The 15,286-nt window shown below is 47.9% G+C and overlaps 1 pseudogene; it reads right to left on the bottom strand.

The window, feature by feature from the left end:
* Positions 1-14,410: 14,410 nt before the first annotated feature.
* LOC112636679 lies at positions 14,411-14,792 on the bottom strand (annotated as a pseudogene).
* Between the last annotated feature and the right edge of the window lie 494 nt (positions 14,793-15,286).

The raw sequence follows: 15,286 nt of genomic DNA, 5'->3' as shown, positions 1-15,286 counted from the left end.
AGTTTCAGAGTTGGTAACCCTGAGATGCCTGTGGGGCATCAGGGTTGGCTGGCACCTTGGAGAACACTGACATTCAGGAAGGAGGGTGCTGCCCCAGCAGTCAAGAGAAGCCAAGAGCTTTACAGATTCTACAGGGGATGAAACGGGTCAACATGCCTGAAAGCAGCAGGGAGGTCTAGCAAGATAAGGACTGGAAAGACAGCACAGGAAAGGCCCTGCTAAATTTCATCCCAGCACTTTCAGGAGTGGAGGAAAAGCAGAGTTTGGATTACTGTGAGATGATAAGGGAAGGTGAGGTTGGGGGTGGAAACTTGGATTCTGGACAATTTCACGAAGCTTGGCTGTGAAGGGAGATTGGATCGCAAGGTCTAGAGAAGTTTTGGTCGTCATTTATTTTTTTTGTTTTGCTTTGTTTTGTTTTGTTTTTTTAAGTATTGGAAAACACAACCATGCTTACAGCCTGAGGGACAGGAGGAAGACAAGAGAACCCAAGGAACGCACTTCCTGAATTGATGGGAGGACCTGGATCCAGAGCACGTGGGACCGCATCTGGAAGGAAGACAGAGGGAATGCAGCAAAAATGGACAAGGGTAAACCATCTAACTAGAGGGACAAAAAGTGGAGTGAGCTCCCACCTGGTAGCCTCTATTTACTCTGTGCAGTGAGATGGAGATCACGTAGGGAGGAGGGCTAGATGTGAAACTGTCAAGAATTCTATGACTAAGTTGCTAAACACAGACATTAAAATAGTGACCATGGTGTCTGGAAATGGTAACTCGTGCCTGTAATCCTAGCACTTTGGGAGGCTGAGTGGGAAGATCACTTGAGGCCAGGAGTTCGAGACCAGGCTGATTAATATAGTGAGACCCCATCTCTAAAAAGAAACAAGTTTTAAGTAAAAAAAAAAAAAAAAAAAAATTGTGGCCATGATGAGAACACTTACACCACAGAAATCAACAACACCCCCTCCTCTTTTTTTTTCTTTTTTTTTTTGAGAGCCAGTCCATCAGTGCACCACTAGGTAAGGGACTTGAATACAGACAGGGCTTCAAAAGGGGATGTGCAGAATGAGGGATGCAGTGGAGGAGAACCATGCGGAATGAGCTGGCATCAACAAGAATCCTGGAAGCATGAGTCCTCCCCCAGCAGTGCTCCACAGTCTGGGTGCAGAGTGGCAAAGACAGATGGCCGGATGGAGCTGAAACCTAGGAGTCTGCAGGATGGATGTGGTGGAGGCAAGGGGCCAAGGAACTGAGATTTGGCCAGCCGGGGGTTTAGGAGAGGAGCCCTGGAATCCAGCTGGGATAAGGAAAGAAATGAGGCCAAGAAGAGGGCCAATAAATTGGGAGAAATGGGGGCTGAAGAGACTGGAGGTCTTAGGAATCACAGGAGGAACAAGACGTAAAGAATATTGCAATTTTAGCTTTTAGAGGTAGAGCAGCTTCAGATAGTGACAGCATTAAGGCTGTGGCCATGGATGTGGGCATCCAAAGCTCAGTGCGGGGAGAGAGTTACGGAGCTGATCTCTCTGCGTGCAGTGTTTGTAGCTATAGGGTCTTGGTGTTGGATGGGTTGGCCGAGGGGTCATCTGCAGTTATCTAGAAGTGGGGCAGGTCTTGAGATGGGACGGAGCCGGTGATGGATGTGTAACTCTGAGAGGCCGAGTGATTTGCCCAAGGTCACACCATCTGCAAACGCCTGGACCTCAGGCACCCTGACCTCCTGGCCTCATCTCAGCAAGGTGGGGCTCCCTGCCCTGTGATTTTCTGATTCCAACTCTAGCTCTCAGCTCTTTCACTCAGGGATGAGAACAAGACAAGGGACAAAACGTCCTTCTACTCTGAGCGTCTTTAGTGGAGAACAATCTGTTTTTCAAATTCTCCTTTTCATTATTTCTCTCCACTGAGCTTAGAAAAGACTCTTCGAAAGCTAATGGTGTTATTGCTGAATCTGGGGAGGGAGGAGGACATTATAACGACGCTTTGGCTATTTTTTTAAGGCAAGTCCTTTAATGACCCATACTGAAATATTTCCAGATGAAATGCTATGCTGTCTTGGATTTACTTCCAAATAATCCAGGCCTGGGTGGGGGAGGGGGAGAGGCATGCGTGGATGTTTAGAGCAAACAGGATGGGCTGAGAGTTGCTAATTGCTGAAGCTGGGTGATGAGCATGTGGGGGCGCATTCAGTGATTCTCTACTGTTGTGTGCATGGTTTGAAATGCTCCATAACAAAAGTAGGCTGTCTGATGGGGTTGTCAGCAGAAAGCAGCAGCCATTGTGGGCTGCAGGCATCCATGTAAAATATTCAGAGAGGTCCCTGGGGGCTATGCTCGTCCTGGCCCCACATTCTGAGAAGGTCCTTGAGAGGCAGGAGCAGGTCTAGAGGAAGCTATGGAAAAGGATTCCTTTGTTTTTTCTTTTTTTTTTTTTTTTTGGACAGGGTTTCACTCTGTCACCCAGGCTGAAGTGCAATGACATGATCATGACTCACGGCAACCTCTGCTTCCCGGGTTCAAGCAATTCTCCCACCTCAGCCTCCAGAGTAGATGGGACTGTAGGCACACACTACCACTCCTGGCTAAGTTTTGTATTCTTTGTAGAGATGGGGTTTCACTATGTTGCCCAGGCTAAGCTCAAACTCCTGGGCTCAAGTGATCCACCCGCCTCGGCCTCCCAAAGTGCTGGGATTATAGGCGTGAGCCACCGCACCCAGTCTGGGACTCCAAATTTTAACTCAGTGGCTCAGCTGAAACTGGGCTGCTCGGCTTGGAGAAGAAAAACTCTGAGGGGGCTGGAAGAGCTGTTCTCACCCACAGAGTGGCCGACCTGGGGGAGGGCCTGTCGTCATGAGTCTGTGGATACATACACCCTCTGCTGGCTCTGTCCAGAGGCCTTTGGCCAAGGCTTTCCCCTGAGGCTCACCTGCCCTCTCCCAGATCCTAGCCATTGTCCCCTCACCCACTTCCCGTAGGCTCAGGCCAGCAGGACGCAGTGTGACCTGCCAGTCAAGTGGGAGTCTGGCTGCCTTGAAAGTCAGGAGCAACCAGAGCCTGCTCCTCTCCACTGGCCTAAAACACCCTGTTCTCTACGTATCTGTGACGAGGTCTAACTTGGCTCCAAAACCCCTTCAAGGAAAAGGCGGGGCTGAGGTCGCTCCCCACGTGGCTCAGCACAAATCCTTCATATCTGGACAAAACTGTGTCTGTGCACCCTGGAGCAGCTGTCCATGAGCTCACTGGGGTCTCCACGGAGTGCATCTGAGAGAGCAAGCCTGGGGCAGGGCCTGACGTTGTACTGCCTGCTCCCTCTGCACCGGGGTCCTCACCACGGCGCTGACTTGAATGCCTCATGGCAGAAAGCATGCTGGAGACCCCTGTTCTCAGCCTGGTTCAGCCACTAATGATTGTGGGATTGTGAGAAAGTTTCTTCTCCTCCCCGAGACTCTGCTGCCTCCTCCATAAAATGGAGTAGGGTAGGCTGGAGGCCCTGACTCCCCCATGTAGCTCATCCTTGATTCTTCTCTGTCTTTTGGCAGCTGCAGAAGAGGCCTCAAAAATTAGCTATAGGAGCTGGGCTCAGTGGTTCACACCTGTAATCCCAGAGCTTTAGGAGGCTGAGGCAGGAGGATCACTTGAAGCCAGAAGTTTGAGGCCACCCTGGGCAACATAGTGAGACTCTGTCTCTATCAAAAAAACAAACAAAAAAAACATTAAAAAAATTATCCAGGATTGGTGGTTTATGCTTGTCGTCTCAGGTATTTAGACAGCTGAGGCAGGAGAGTCGCTTGAGCCCAGGAGTTTGAGACTACAGTCAGCTATGATTGCACCACTGCACTCCAGCCTGGGCGACAGAGAAAGACCATGTCTTGTAAAAAAAAAAATTAGTAGACACGCACGTGCACCCGTGGGGCTGTCAGTGGCTCAGACAAGAGGAGTGGAAAAGGCTGAAGGATTATGATGGTCAACCCTGAGCAGCCAAGGCTATGGCTCCGCAGGGCTCCCTTCCTTCCTTTCCTCCTGCTCTCCCAGGCCCTGCCAGTTGGGAAATGGACCTCCTTGGATGCTGCGTTGTTTTCTCCTGCCTGGCTCCTGCTCGGCTCCTGCTCAGGGCCTGATGTGCACCCTGGATGGTGGCCATGGGCGGGGCTTCCTGTGCTGGCGAGAACAGGCTGCTGTGGAGCCCGGAGGCCCCAGGGGAGGGTTGGGCTGGGCTGGCTGCCCCCGTTAAAAAGACGTGGCCCTTGGGTCCCATCCTCTGAGGCAGAAGTACCGCTCCCTCTACTTCCAGGTCTTACAGGGAGAATCTTTTGTATCTGGACCCAAACAGTAAGAAAGGGTCACGACACAGATGGTTTCTGCAGGCTGGGTGATGAGAAACATTTCCTCAGGCGTCTGTGAAAGGTGCTGCTCTATCTTCTGAATTGTCAAAGTCACACTCTGCTTTGAAAAGCAACCCTGGCCACCTGGGGGTTAATTATATTTGATCACATTCAATATAATAGAATAATACATTTACCACATCCAATATTTGTATTAAAATGTATGATTCATTCAAAATCATCCATGGGTTTTGATTATTTTTGAAAGCAGCAGAACACTATTCTTCAAGTGTTTCTATAAAAAGAATTCCAAATTGTGAGCCGGCCGTGGTGGCTCATGGTCTTTTAGCCATCAGGGATAAAGGTTTCTCTAAGTGCTGCTAAAAGAAACCTGGGGCCCAGCATGGTGGCTCACGCCTGTATCCCAGCACTTTGGGAGGCTGAGGCAGGCTGATCACTTGATGTCAGGAGTTCGAGACCAGCCTGGCCAACATGATGAAACTCCCCTGCCCCCGTATCTGCTAAAAAAAAATTGCAAAAATTAGCCGGGCGTGGGGGTGCGCACCTGTAATCCCAGCTACTCATGAGCCTGAGGCACGAGAATTGCTTGAACCTGGGAGGCAGAGGTTGTGGTGAGCCAAGATCACACCACTGCACTCCAGCCTGGATGACAGAACGAGACTCTGTCTCAAAAAAAACAAACAAACAAACAAAAAAAAAGGTTGGAAGTCTGACATGCTAGAGATACCTCTCAATTTATAGAAAATACAAGGGGTGGAGGTATTTAAATGACATCAAAGGGATGCAGTTAGCAAAATCTAAATGTGGAAAACTTTACAGGACAAACTTAGTTTCTTCAACAACAAAAATTAAGTTAAAAAGGGGGAGAGAAGATTTACATATTTAAAGAGACCTAACAGACATATTGACCAAATGCAGTGTATGCAATCTTATTTGGATCAAACAAATGAATTGTAAAAAGATATGACACAATCAAGGACATTTGAACAGTGATTGAATATTTAATGATGTTCAATCACACACTGTTTTGGGAGTGTGATCGTGGCATTGCAGTTATGTTTATTGAAAGAGTACTTATCTCTTAGAGGTACACAAGGAAATATTTACAGATGAAAATACATGATGCCAGGCCAGGCGTTGTGGCTCACATCTGTAATCCCAGCACACTGAGAGGCTGAGGCGGGTGGATCACTCGAACCCAGGAGTTCAAGACCAGCCTGGCCAACATGGTGAAACCCTGTCTCTACTAAAAATACCAAAATTGGTCAGGTGTGGTGGCGCATGGCTGTAGTCCCAGCTACTCAGGAGGCTGAGGCAAGAGAATCACTTGAACTCAGAAGGTTGAGGTTGCAGTGAGCTGAGATTGAGCCACTGCATTCTAGCATGGGTGACAGAATGAGACCCTGTCTCAAAAAAAAAAAAAAAAAAGAAAGAAAGAAAGAAAGAAAATATACAATGTCTGGATTTCCTTCAAAATAATCCAGAGAGGGGAAAGAGGGTGGAGACTATAGATCAGATAAAACTGCCCATGGGCCGGGCGCGGGGGCTCACGCCTGTCATCCCAGCACTTTGGGAGGCTGAGGCAGGCAGATCACGAGGTCAGGAGATGGAGACCATCCTGGCTAACACAGTGAAACCTCATCTCAGGCCGGGCGCGGTGGCTCAAGCCTGTAATCCCAGCACTTTGGGAGGCCGAGACGGGCGGATCACGAGGTCAGGAGATTGAGACCATCCTGGCTAACCCGGTGAAACCCCGTCTCTACTAAAAAATACAAAAAACTAGCCGGGCAAGGCAGTGGGCGCCTGTAATCCCAGCTACTCGGGAGGCTGAGGCAGAAGAATGGCGTGAACCCGGGAGGCAGAGCTTGCAGTGAGCTGAGATCCGGCCACTGTACTCCAGCCTGGGCGACAGAGTGAGACTCTGTCTCAAAAAAAAAAAAAAAAAAAAGAAACCTCATCTCTACTAAAAATACAAAAAAACTAGCCGGGCGAGGTGGCGGGCGCCTGTAGTCCCAGCTACTGGGGAGGCTGAGGCAGGGCAATGGCGTGAACCCGGGAGGCAGAGCTTGCAGTGAGCTGAGATCATGCCACTGCACTCCAGCCTGGGCGACACAGCGAGACTCTGTCTCAAAAAAAAAAAAACAAAAACCGTAAAAAACTGCCTATGAACTGATACTTGTTGAAGCAGGGTTGATAAGTACATTATATCTTTCTTTCATATACTATTATTTTGTATTTTTTTGTATCCAAAAGTTTTCATAGTCAAAAGTTAGGGTATATCATCTAAAATCTGAAAGAATACGCACAAAAATGTCGGAAGTTGATGTGAAATTACGCTAATACATGAATACTTATCTCCTTCTTCTTTTTTTTTTTGAGATGGAGTCTTGCTCTGTCACCCAGGCTGGAGTGTGGTGGCGCGATCTCGGCTCACTGCACCCTCTGCCTCCCAGGTTCAGATGATTCTCCTGCCTCAGCCTCCTGAGTAGCTGGAACTACAGGCTTGTGCTACCAGGCCCCGCTAATTTTTTGTGTTTTTAGCAGAGACAGGGTTTCACCACGTTAGCCAGGCCGGTCTCGATCTCTTGACCTCGTGATCTGCCTGCCTTGGCCTCCCAAACTCCTTTTCTTCTTAATCTGTAGCAATGAGCATGCATAATCAGAAAGAAAAATAACGTTTAAAAGTGAGTTTAAATTAAAGTCTCTGTGCAAGTTGTGGCTAAAAGGGGCACCAAAAGTAGCCACTTGTGGGCAGGCTGCTCCCTCCTCCCTCTGGGAGAAGCACAGGTGCTGCTTTGTGCCCTTAGCCCTGGAGCCTGGGGCTGAGCTGGGAGGGAGTAAAGGAGAGGGGGATGGGAGGGTGTGTACTGGGGCCTGTACTCTATGCTGGGCAGAGTTCCAGCCACTCCTCATGCAGCTTGTGAGGAAGCCATTGGTGGTCATCTTTAACAGGTGGGTAAACTGAGGCTCAGAGAGATCAGTGGAGTCATCTGAGAGAATGTGTTTGATGCATGTTCCCTGCTGGGCACTTCCTCTCTCATCTAATCCCTGAGGCCAACCCTGTGGGGTGAGTATCATTCTCCTCAATTTATAGAGGCAGAAACAGCACCAGAGAGGGGAAGGGACTCACCCAAGGCAGGAGATCCCGAGGGCTGGTCTGGATCCTTTCCCCAAGTGCTTAATCCCACAGTTCACCGGGCCCTGAAAGGCGCTAGGGGCTTCTATCTTAGCACAGAGCACTTCTGCCAAGGTCGGGGCAATGACCGAGGGGTCAGGAGGCCTGTATGCTTTGTGAGGACTCTGCCGTGGCACCACCATGAGATCTGAGCTTTCCCCTCACCTGGGCAACTGGAATGAGCTCTAGCCATCCCTGGCTAAATGGGGTTGTGGCTTGTAAACTGTAAAGTCCTGTGCAATGTGCAGGATGGTGGAATAGCATCCGTGTACTGCCCCACACTGCAGTCTAGTAAGTCTCTTGACATGAGTCACCCTGTCTAAGCCTCACCTGTGAAGGGGCAGCATTAAGCTGAGGGGGGAGGTGGGGGGAAGAAAGGGGACAGTGAAAGGCAAGGAACCCAGTTAGTAGAGTACCCAGACAGCCTCTCCCTCCCGCACAGCTCTCCACCTCCACCCAGTCCCCCATCTCCACCCAAAACAGCTGGGTTCCCCAGCGAAGCTCCCTGGAAACCCTGGAAACCGGGAGGCTGACTTCTTCGCCTACTGCAGAACCACCTGAGGCCACCTGGCACGTGAATCGGTGGCCTCTCTCCTGGGCTCGCCTGCCTGACTCCTTAAGGCTGTGCTGGTCTGGCCTGGGTCACACACCCTTTGGAATCTGGCTTCTTAAGCAATGTCTCGTAAGGCCAGGCTTGAGCCTCCGCAGGCCCTCTGAGAGGGAGCTGGCCTCCAGGGCTCCCCCACCCAGCAGCTGTGACCTCCCACCCCGGATCCTGGCTCCTCTCTCGCCAGCTCTACTCCGGGCATCGAGCTGCCCTCTCTCTTCTTTTTGGTCTCTCTGAAACCTTTCTCTTTTCTTCAATATCCTCTCTCCCTCCACCCCTTGCCAATGTAGTCACTGTTTCTCTTTCCTTCTTCTCTTTTGTCTCTCGAACTCCTTTTTCTTTCTATCTTAGTTCATATCTGTTCAGGGAAAGCCTCTTTCTGTCTCGGCCTCTCCTTTTTTCCTTTTCACTGTTTATTCTTCCCTCTCTCCTTTACCTCTCCGTTGCTCTACTTCTCTGCCTTTTTCTGAGTCTGTTTCCTCTCACCATCTTTCTCTCCATCCCTCCCGCCCTGCATCTGCCTCTCTCTCCATCTCGCTGCTGTGTCCAGCTCTCTCTCTCTCTCTGTCCCTCTCTCTTACTCATTCCTTCCTCGCCATCTGCGGATCTCCCCGGCTCCGTGTCCCCTGCCGCGCCCCGCGCTCCACTCACTGGCCAAAGCGCCCGCGGCGCGGAGCAGGGCCAGCCTGTCCAGTGCGCAGAGCAGGAGCCGCAAGGTGCCGACCCGGCCGAGCGTCCCGCTGCCTCTGCATGCAGCCCCCGGATCCCGCCCTGCCGGCCCGGGAGGAAACGCCCTCAGTCCGAGCCAGAATTCCTGGGCGGCTCTGGGCTTTCTGGCTCCAAAGAACCCGCCTCCTCTAGAGGCCCCTGGGCACCCCGTGGGCAGCGCGGAGGCCACAAACCCCCGGGAGCTGAGGCACCAACGTGCCACCCGGGCGCCTCCAGAGTAAGGGGCCGCCCCGGAGTCCCCGCGCCTCCGGGGGGCCCGGGAGGAAGGGGAGGGGTTGGGCGAGGTCACGGGCTCAAGGCGATTGAGGCTGGGGTCAGGGGTTTGTTATGAGCCCGTTTCACAGGCAGGCAGACTGAGACTCGGAGAGAAGTGTCTTCCTCGGCATCATTCTCAGCCGTGGCACAAGATCTGAACCCCCGTCTCCTGGGAGTGTGGAAGCGTTTCTCTGTCTACCAAGAACAAGAAATTAATTCTAATTACACGGAACAGTGTCTGGCCCTAAGAGGGAGACTCAGAAACTCACTGCTCCGGTAAGGGAGTGACAGCAATGTGAAAAGGTACTTTTCAAAAAAAAAAAAAAAGGTAAAATCGTGACTCTCGTAAATATATGAAATTAGCATATACTAAAGGTTTTATTTAATTCATTATTAATGAGGGGACAAGTAAGATGGTACAAGCAGTCCAAAGTTTAGAGCATAGTAGTGGAAACTTCCCCTAGGGGACACGCCCATCCAACAAGTGCAACAAGAAATTAAGTTTTTGTGAAAACACCAAGCAAAAAAAGTCGCAGCTCTAACTTCTCTGCTTCAGAGCCCTGAGGGCCTTGCCTGGCTGTAAGAGGAATGCACCAAGCCTAGCAGAATGCCTTTGTCCATCAGGGGTCCCCATTGGGGTTCACTGGAGCCCTTGCACATCAGGGCTGCCTCTCTGCCTTCTGTGTTCCTGGCTGTGGCTGTGCAATTGTCCAAAACAGTCACCACGCTAACCAGTGATCCAGTTCTCACTCCCTCCTCCAGAGCAAGCTAATAGCCTCGGATGAAGAAATTCTGGTTCTGAGCCCAAGAATCTGAGACAGACTCAGATCTAAATCTTTTTAAAGCCTTCAAGGAGATTATGATGCCCACATGGGCTGGCTCAGAAGAATTTATTTCAGGAATGCCAAGAATTTCTCGTGCGGGTGGTAGGACATTCCTTGATAGTTTAGCCAGGTGGGAAGTTGTCAAAGAACTGCCAAACCCATAAGGATTCTTGTAGCTCAGAGCCAGTGGGCTACCTTATGTTTTGAATTTAAGATTAAGGAAAAAATATATATATACACAATGCATTCTTGTTGTGGTAGAGCATAAAGTAATTAAGTATACAGAGTAAAACATGAAAGTGTTTTCTGTTACGAATTCCCTCTGTCCAACGATTCAGGTCCAGTCCCCTTGGCTTGGAAGGTTCTGCCTGTTCCACATCTATGCACTCCCCATCTATCTAATGTACATTCAGACACAAATGTATACACATGAGATCAAATCATAGATATTTTGAAAATTTGCTTCCATTCATGTTTACCTCAGTCATAACATTAAATCTTGGCTGGGTGCAGTGGCTCAAGCCTGTAGTCCCAGCACTTTGGTAGGCCAAGGTGGGTGAATCACCTGAGGTTAGTAGTTTCATATCAGCCTGTTCAACATGGTGAAACTCCGTCTCTGCTAAAAATACAAAAAATTAGCAGGGCATGGTGTTGGGCACCTATAGTCCCAGCTACTCTGGAGGCTGAGGCAGGAGAATCCGTTGAACCCAGGAGGCGGAGGTGGCAGTGAACCAAGATTGCACCACTGAACTCCAGCCTGGGCAACAGAGCAAGACTCCGTCTAAAAAAAAAAATCTTGGAGATCAGTCTATGTGAGTACAGATAAATCCACTTCATTCCTTTTAAGAGTTACAAAATATTCGATGGCTGGATGCAAGCAGCATTATTCATCCAAACAGTCCCCTATTCACGGACATGTAGATTGCTTCCTTTTTCTCTCCAATATAAAGTAAGCTTTAATAAACATACCTTTGCATATATTTTTATGTGCATAGTACATATTCATGTGCTTCTGAAAGGCTGGAAGAGGAATCATTGCATCAAAGGGCCTTTTACATTTTGCCAGATAGGCCAAAAACTGTTCCCCAAATTGTCACTAAACCCACAGGAGGGACAGGGGTCTTCAAGCACTGTTCCAAGGTGCACACCAGTACTTGTTTAGTCTAGGTAGGAATTAGGCTGCAGGGGGCACCATTTACATAAAATACTTCTGGATTGGAGCTACCTGAAGTGTAAATCTAGCGGTCACTTACATTCTCCAACACTGGATATTTATCATTTAAAATTTTGACAGCTTGATGATGGAAAATGTTACCTTGTTATTTTTATTTACATGCTATTTATGATGAGTGAGGTTAAGCTTTATTTGCCTCTTCAATTACTTTTTTCTATTTTCTTCCCTTTCCTTTGTATACTCTGATTATTAATGCAATGCCTGTTATATATGTTGGCAATGTCTTCCTCCAGCCTTCCATTATCTTTAAGTTTCTTGGTGGTCTTTCATTGTTGAGAAGTTTTAAATATTAGGTAGCCAAATCTCTCAATATTTTCCTTTATGGCTTATGGAGTTTACAACTTTCTTATGATTCCTTGAATCAAGACTGTAAAGATATTTTTCTATGTTTTCTTCAAATAGTTTTAAGGTTTTTCTCAAGGTCTAATGTCTAATCCATCTAGAATTTTTATGTGGTTGCAAGGAAGGACTCAAAGTTAAATTTTTCCCTAAATGTATATCTAAATGTCTTAATTCTCTTTATTGCATGATCCATCCTTTTGCCACTACTTTGAACATAAAGTAGTTTGCTAGCTGCTCATTTCCAAAGGGAGTTCTGGGAAAATCTCTATACATCATGTCTGTCACAAGGTCAAGGAAACAAAAATACAAAATAGACTTATAATTTCAATAAATACTGAAACCATGTTTGATGAAATTAAACAGCTCGAACACCTGGGCTCAAGTGATCCTCCTGCCTCAGCTTCCCAAAGTGCTGGGATTGTAGGAATGAGCCACCATGCCGGGCCAACTACTTTTGTCTTAAATAGTTCCTATGTACATGCAAGAAAAAGGAGAAATGTATTCTTTATTAAATCAGGAATGAGGTAAAGATGCCATTATTGGTCAGGCATGGTGGTTCACGCCTATAAGCCCAGCACTTTGGGAGGCCAAAGTGGGAGGATCACTTGAGCTGAGGAGTTCAAAACCAGCCTTGGCAACATAGCATGACCCCCATCTCTACTAAAAATTTTAAAAAAAAACATTAGCTGGGCATTGCACACGCCTGTTACTGGGCAGGCTGAAGCAGGAAGATGGCTTAAGCCTAGGAGTTTGAGGCTGCAGTGAGCTATGATCATACCACTGCACCCCAGCCTGGGTGACAGAGTGAGACACTGTTCTAAAAAATAAATAAATCATTTAAAAATTAAAAATTAAACTAAAAAATAAAAAAGATGCCACTATCAACAAGTGTTAGGCCGGCCGCGGTGGCTCACGCCTGTAATCCCAGCACTTTGGGAGGCAGAGGCGGGTGGATCACTTGAGGTCAGGAGTTCAAGATCAGCCTGGCCAACATGGCGAAACCCTGTGTCCACTAAAAATACAAAAATTAGCCAGGCATGGTAGCACACACCTCTAATCCCAGCTACTAGGGAGGCCAAGGCAGGAGAATTACTTGAACCCCGAAGGCGGAGGTTTCAGTGAGCCAAGATCGTGCCACTGCACTCCAGCCTGGGCGACAGAGTGAGGCTTTGTCTCAAAAAAGAAAAAAAAAAAGAAAAAAAATTAAGATAAGTGTTTGGAAATCAATTTATTTCCAACAGAAACCAGCCCAAACATGTAAAGGGAAACTCCTGGGCAAAATGATAGTATGGACCCAGCTAACAAATCTCCTCCTTCCAGTGTTCTCTAAAGTGGCCAGTGAAATTAAAGATAGGGGAGACTGGCATCAGTGGCAGGAACTAGAGAAATATGCCAACCATATGCCAGGCCGCAAAGCAAGGGGGTAGCCAGTTGGATCTAATAATACCTCTTATTATTTATTATTGTTCTATTATTTGCTAAACTTCTCTGAACCTGGTATTGTGCTAAGGCTGTATATGCATTATGCTATTTAATCCTTGCGTCAGTAAACCTATCAAGTAGATATCCTTATCCCCATTTTAAAAAATAAGATCTATTAAATGTATTTGATTCAACGGTAGAGGGTGGCACATCCCAGTTTGGAAGCCGGATAGATCTGATTCCAAAGCTCATGGTCCTCAGCATGATTAGGCCTCTTGACTCTCAAGTCCCAGGAAAGGCACTAAATAGAGAATCTGGAGAAGCATAGAGGTGAGAAAGGAACAAATGGGATATGGGGGGCGCAGAGGGGCAAGCCCTGTGAAGCTGGGGGAGAACGCTCATAACCACCTGCATGAATGAAGGGCCCTAATGTGCAGACGTTTCTCTTTCACTTAATGCTTCCGTGACCCTGGCGAGGCCTCATGATCCACGCAGATTGTGACGAGACGTGCCAGGGCCATGGAAGCATGGAGAATGTGAGGCTTGGAGAAGTTAGGAGGTGCCCCAGGGCGCACAGAGACTAGTTACGGATTTGGGGATTTGCTCCAGGCACCTGTGCTGCCTCCACAGGCGATGCTCTAGGATGTGCATAGGTCCTCCCGGCCTGGCTGGGCCAGGGCACAAGTGGTGGAGAGTCTGACAGGGGCTTGCTCTCCCAACCCACACCCAAAGGCAAAGGGCCAAAGGAAACAGGAATTAGGGGCTAGTCATCTCTCTGGGGAGAGACACGGGGTGAGAGGACAGCCCAGTTAAAAGAGCCTCAGTGACTGGGAGGGCCTGAGCTGTACAAAGCCTCCTTCTCTTCTCCCTGTGGCACAAGAGAGGATTTCCAGAGATACCAGGAAGACCCACGCCAGGAGAGCTGTCAGTGAGTGCTGGGCAAGGCTAGCCTACTCTCTACACAGATGGACAGGGGCTACTAATCCAAGGCACAGAAGTTACAGCCAGAGAAAGTGAGCCAGTGAAGTGTGAATGTGGATGTCTCTGTTAGGGGAAGGAAAAGGAGGGGGCGACTCAACGGGTTGAGATTTAAGTTTTTTGAGGTTAGATGCAGTGGCTCACTCCTGTAATCCTAGCACTTTAGGAGGCTGAGGTGGGAGGATGGCTTGAGTTCAGGAGTTCAAGACCAGCCTGGACAACATAGCAATACCCTGTCTCTATAAAAAAATTTTAAAATTAGCCAGGCGTGGTGGCACACACCTGTAGTCTCAGCTACTCAGGAGGCTGAGGTGGAAGGATGGCAGGAGCTCGGGAAGTTGAGGCTGCAGTAAACTATGATTACACCGCTGCATGCCAGCCTGGGTGACAGAGTGAGACCCGTCTCAAAAAAAGAAAACGGAAGTTTTTGTTTCTTTTTTTTTTTTTTTTGGTTTGCAAGTTTTATTCAAGAACTCGTACAAAACATTACAGATAAATGGAATTTAATCCTTGTCTTCTTCCTCTTCCCCGTCCTCGTTAATTTGGAAGTAACGTAATTCATAACTCTCTTTGCTGTTAGCAGCTATGCAAACCAATCACGTAGATTATTCTTCAAAATTTTTTGGTGTGATATTTCCAATAACTTTTGGAAAAAGGCACCTGAGATGTCACGGTGATCTTGCTCTTGCTGCTTTCAATGGTCACCACCCCTCCACCAAGTTTCCCAGCTTTTCAATTCACTTTGATGCTCTCTTGCAAAAACTGCTCGAAATTGGCAGCGTCCATGATTCCATCTTCCATGGGGTGGGTGCAATCAAGAGTGAACTTCAGAACCTGCTTCTTCTTTTGGCCCCCCTTCACCACAAGCTTTTTCGCGGGTGCCATGGCAGCAGTGGAGGCAGAAAGAGAGCTGTTTCTTTTAAAATTATAATTAATTTTATAAAGTTTCAGTAGCTTTGGGGTTACAAGTTATATTTGGTTACATGAATGAATTGTATAATGGTGAATTCTGAGATTTTAGTGCACGCACCACCCAAGTAGTGTTCATTGTATCCAATATGTAGTTTTTTATCCTAGACTCCCCGCCCTTCCTCCCCCTTCTGAGTTTCCAGGGTTCATTATATCACTCTGTATGTCTCTGTGTCCTCATAGCTTAGCTCTCACTTGTAAGTAAGAACATATGGTATTTGGTTTTCCATTCCTGACTTACTTCACTTAGAATAATGGTCTCCAACTCCATCCAAGTTGCTTCAAAAGACATTATTTCTTTCCTTTTTATGGCTGAGTAGTAGTCCATGGTGTATGTATACCACATTTTCTTTATCCACTCATTGCTCAAGGCACTTAAGATGGTTCTGTACCTTGCGAATTATGAACTG

Source organism: Theropithecus gelada, chromosome 12 (assembly GCF_003255815.1).
Source record: "Theropithecus gelada isolate Dixy chromosome 12, Tgel_1.0, whole genome shotgun sequence".
NCBI lineage: Eukaryota > Metazoa > Chordata > Mammalia > Primates > Cercopithecidae > Theropithecus > Theropithecus gelada.
The sequence above is the reverse complement of the archived record's forward strand: the minus strand, read 5'-3'. Positions and strand labels throughout refer to the sequence as shown.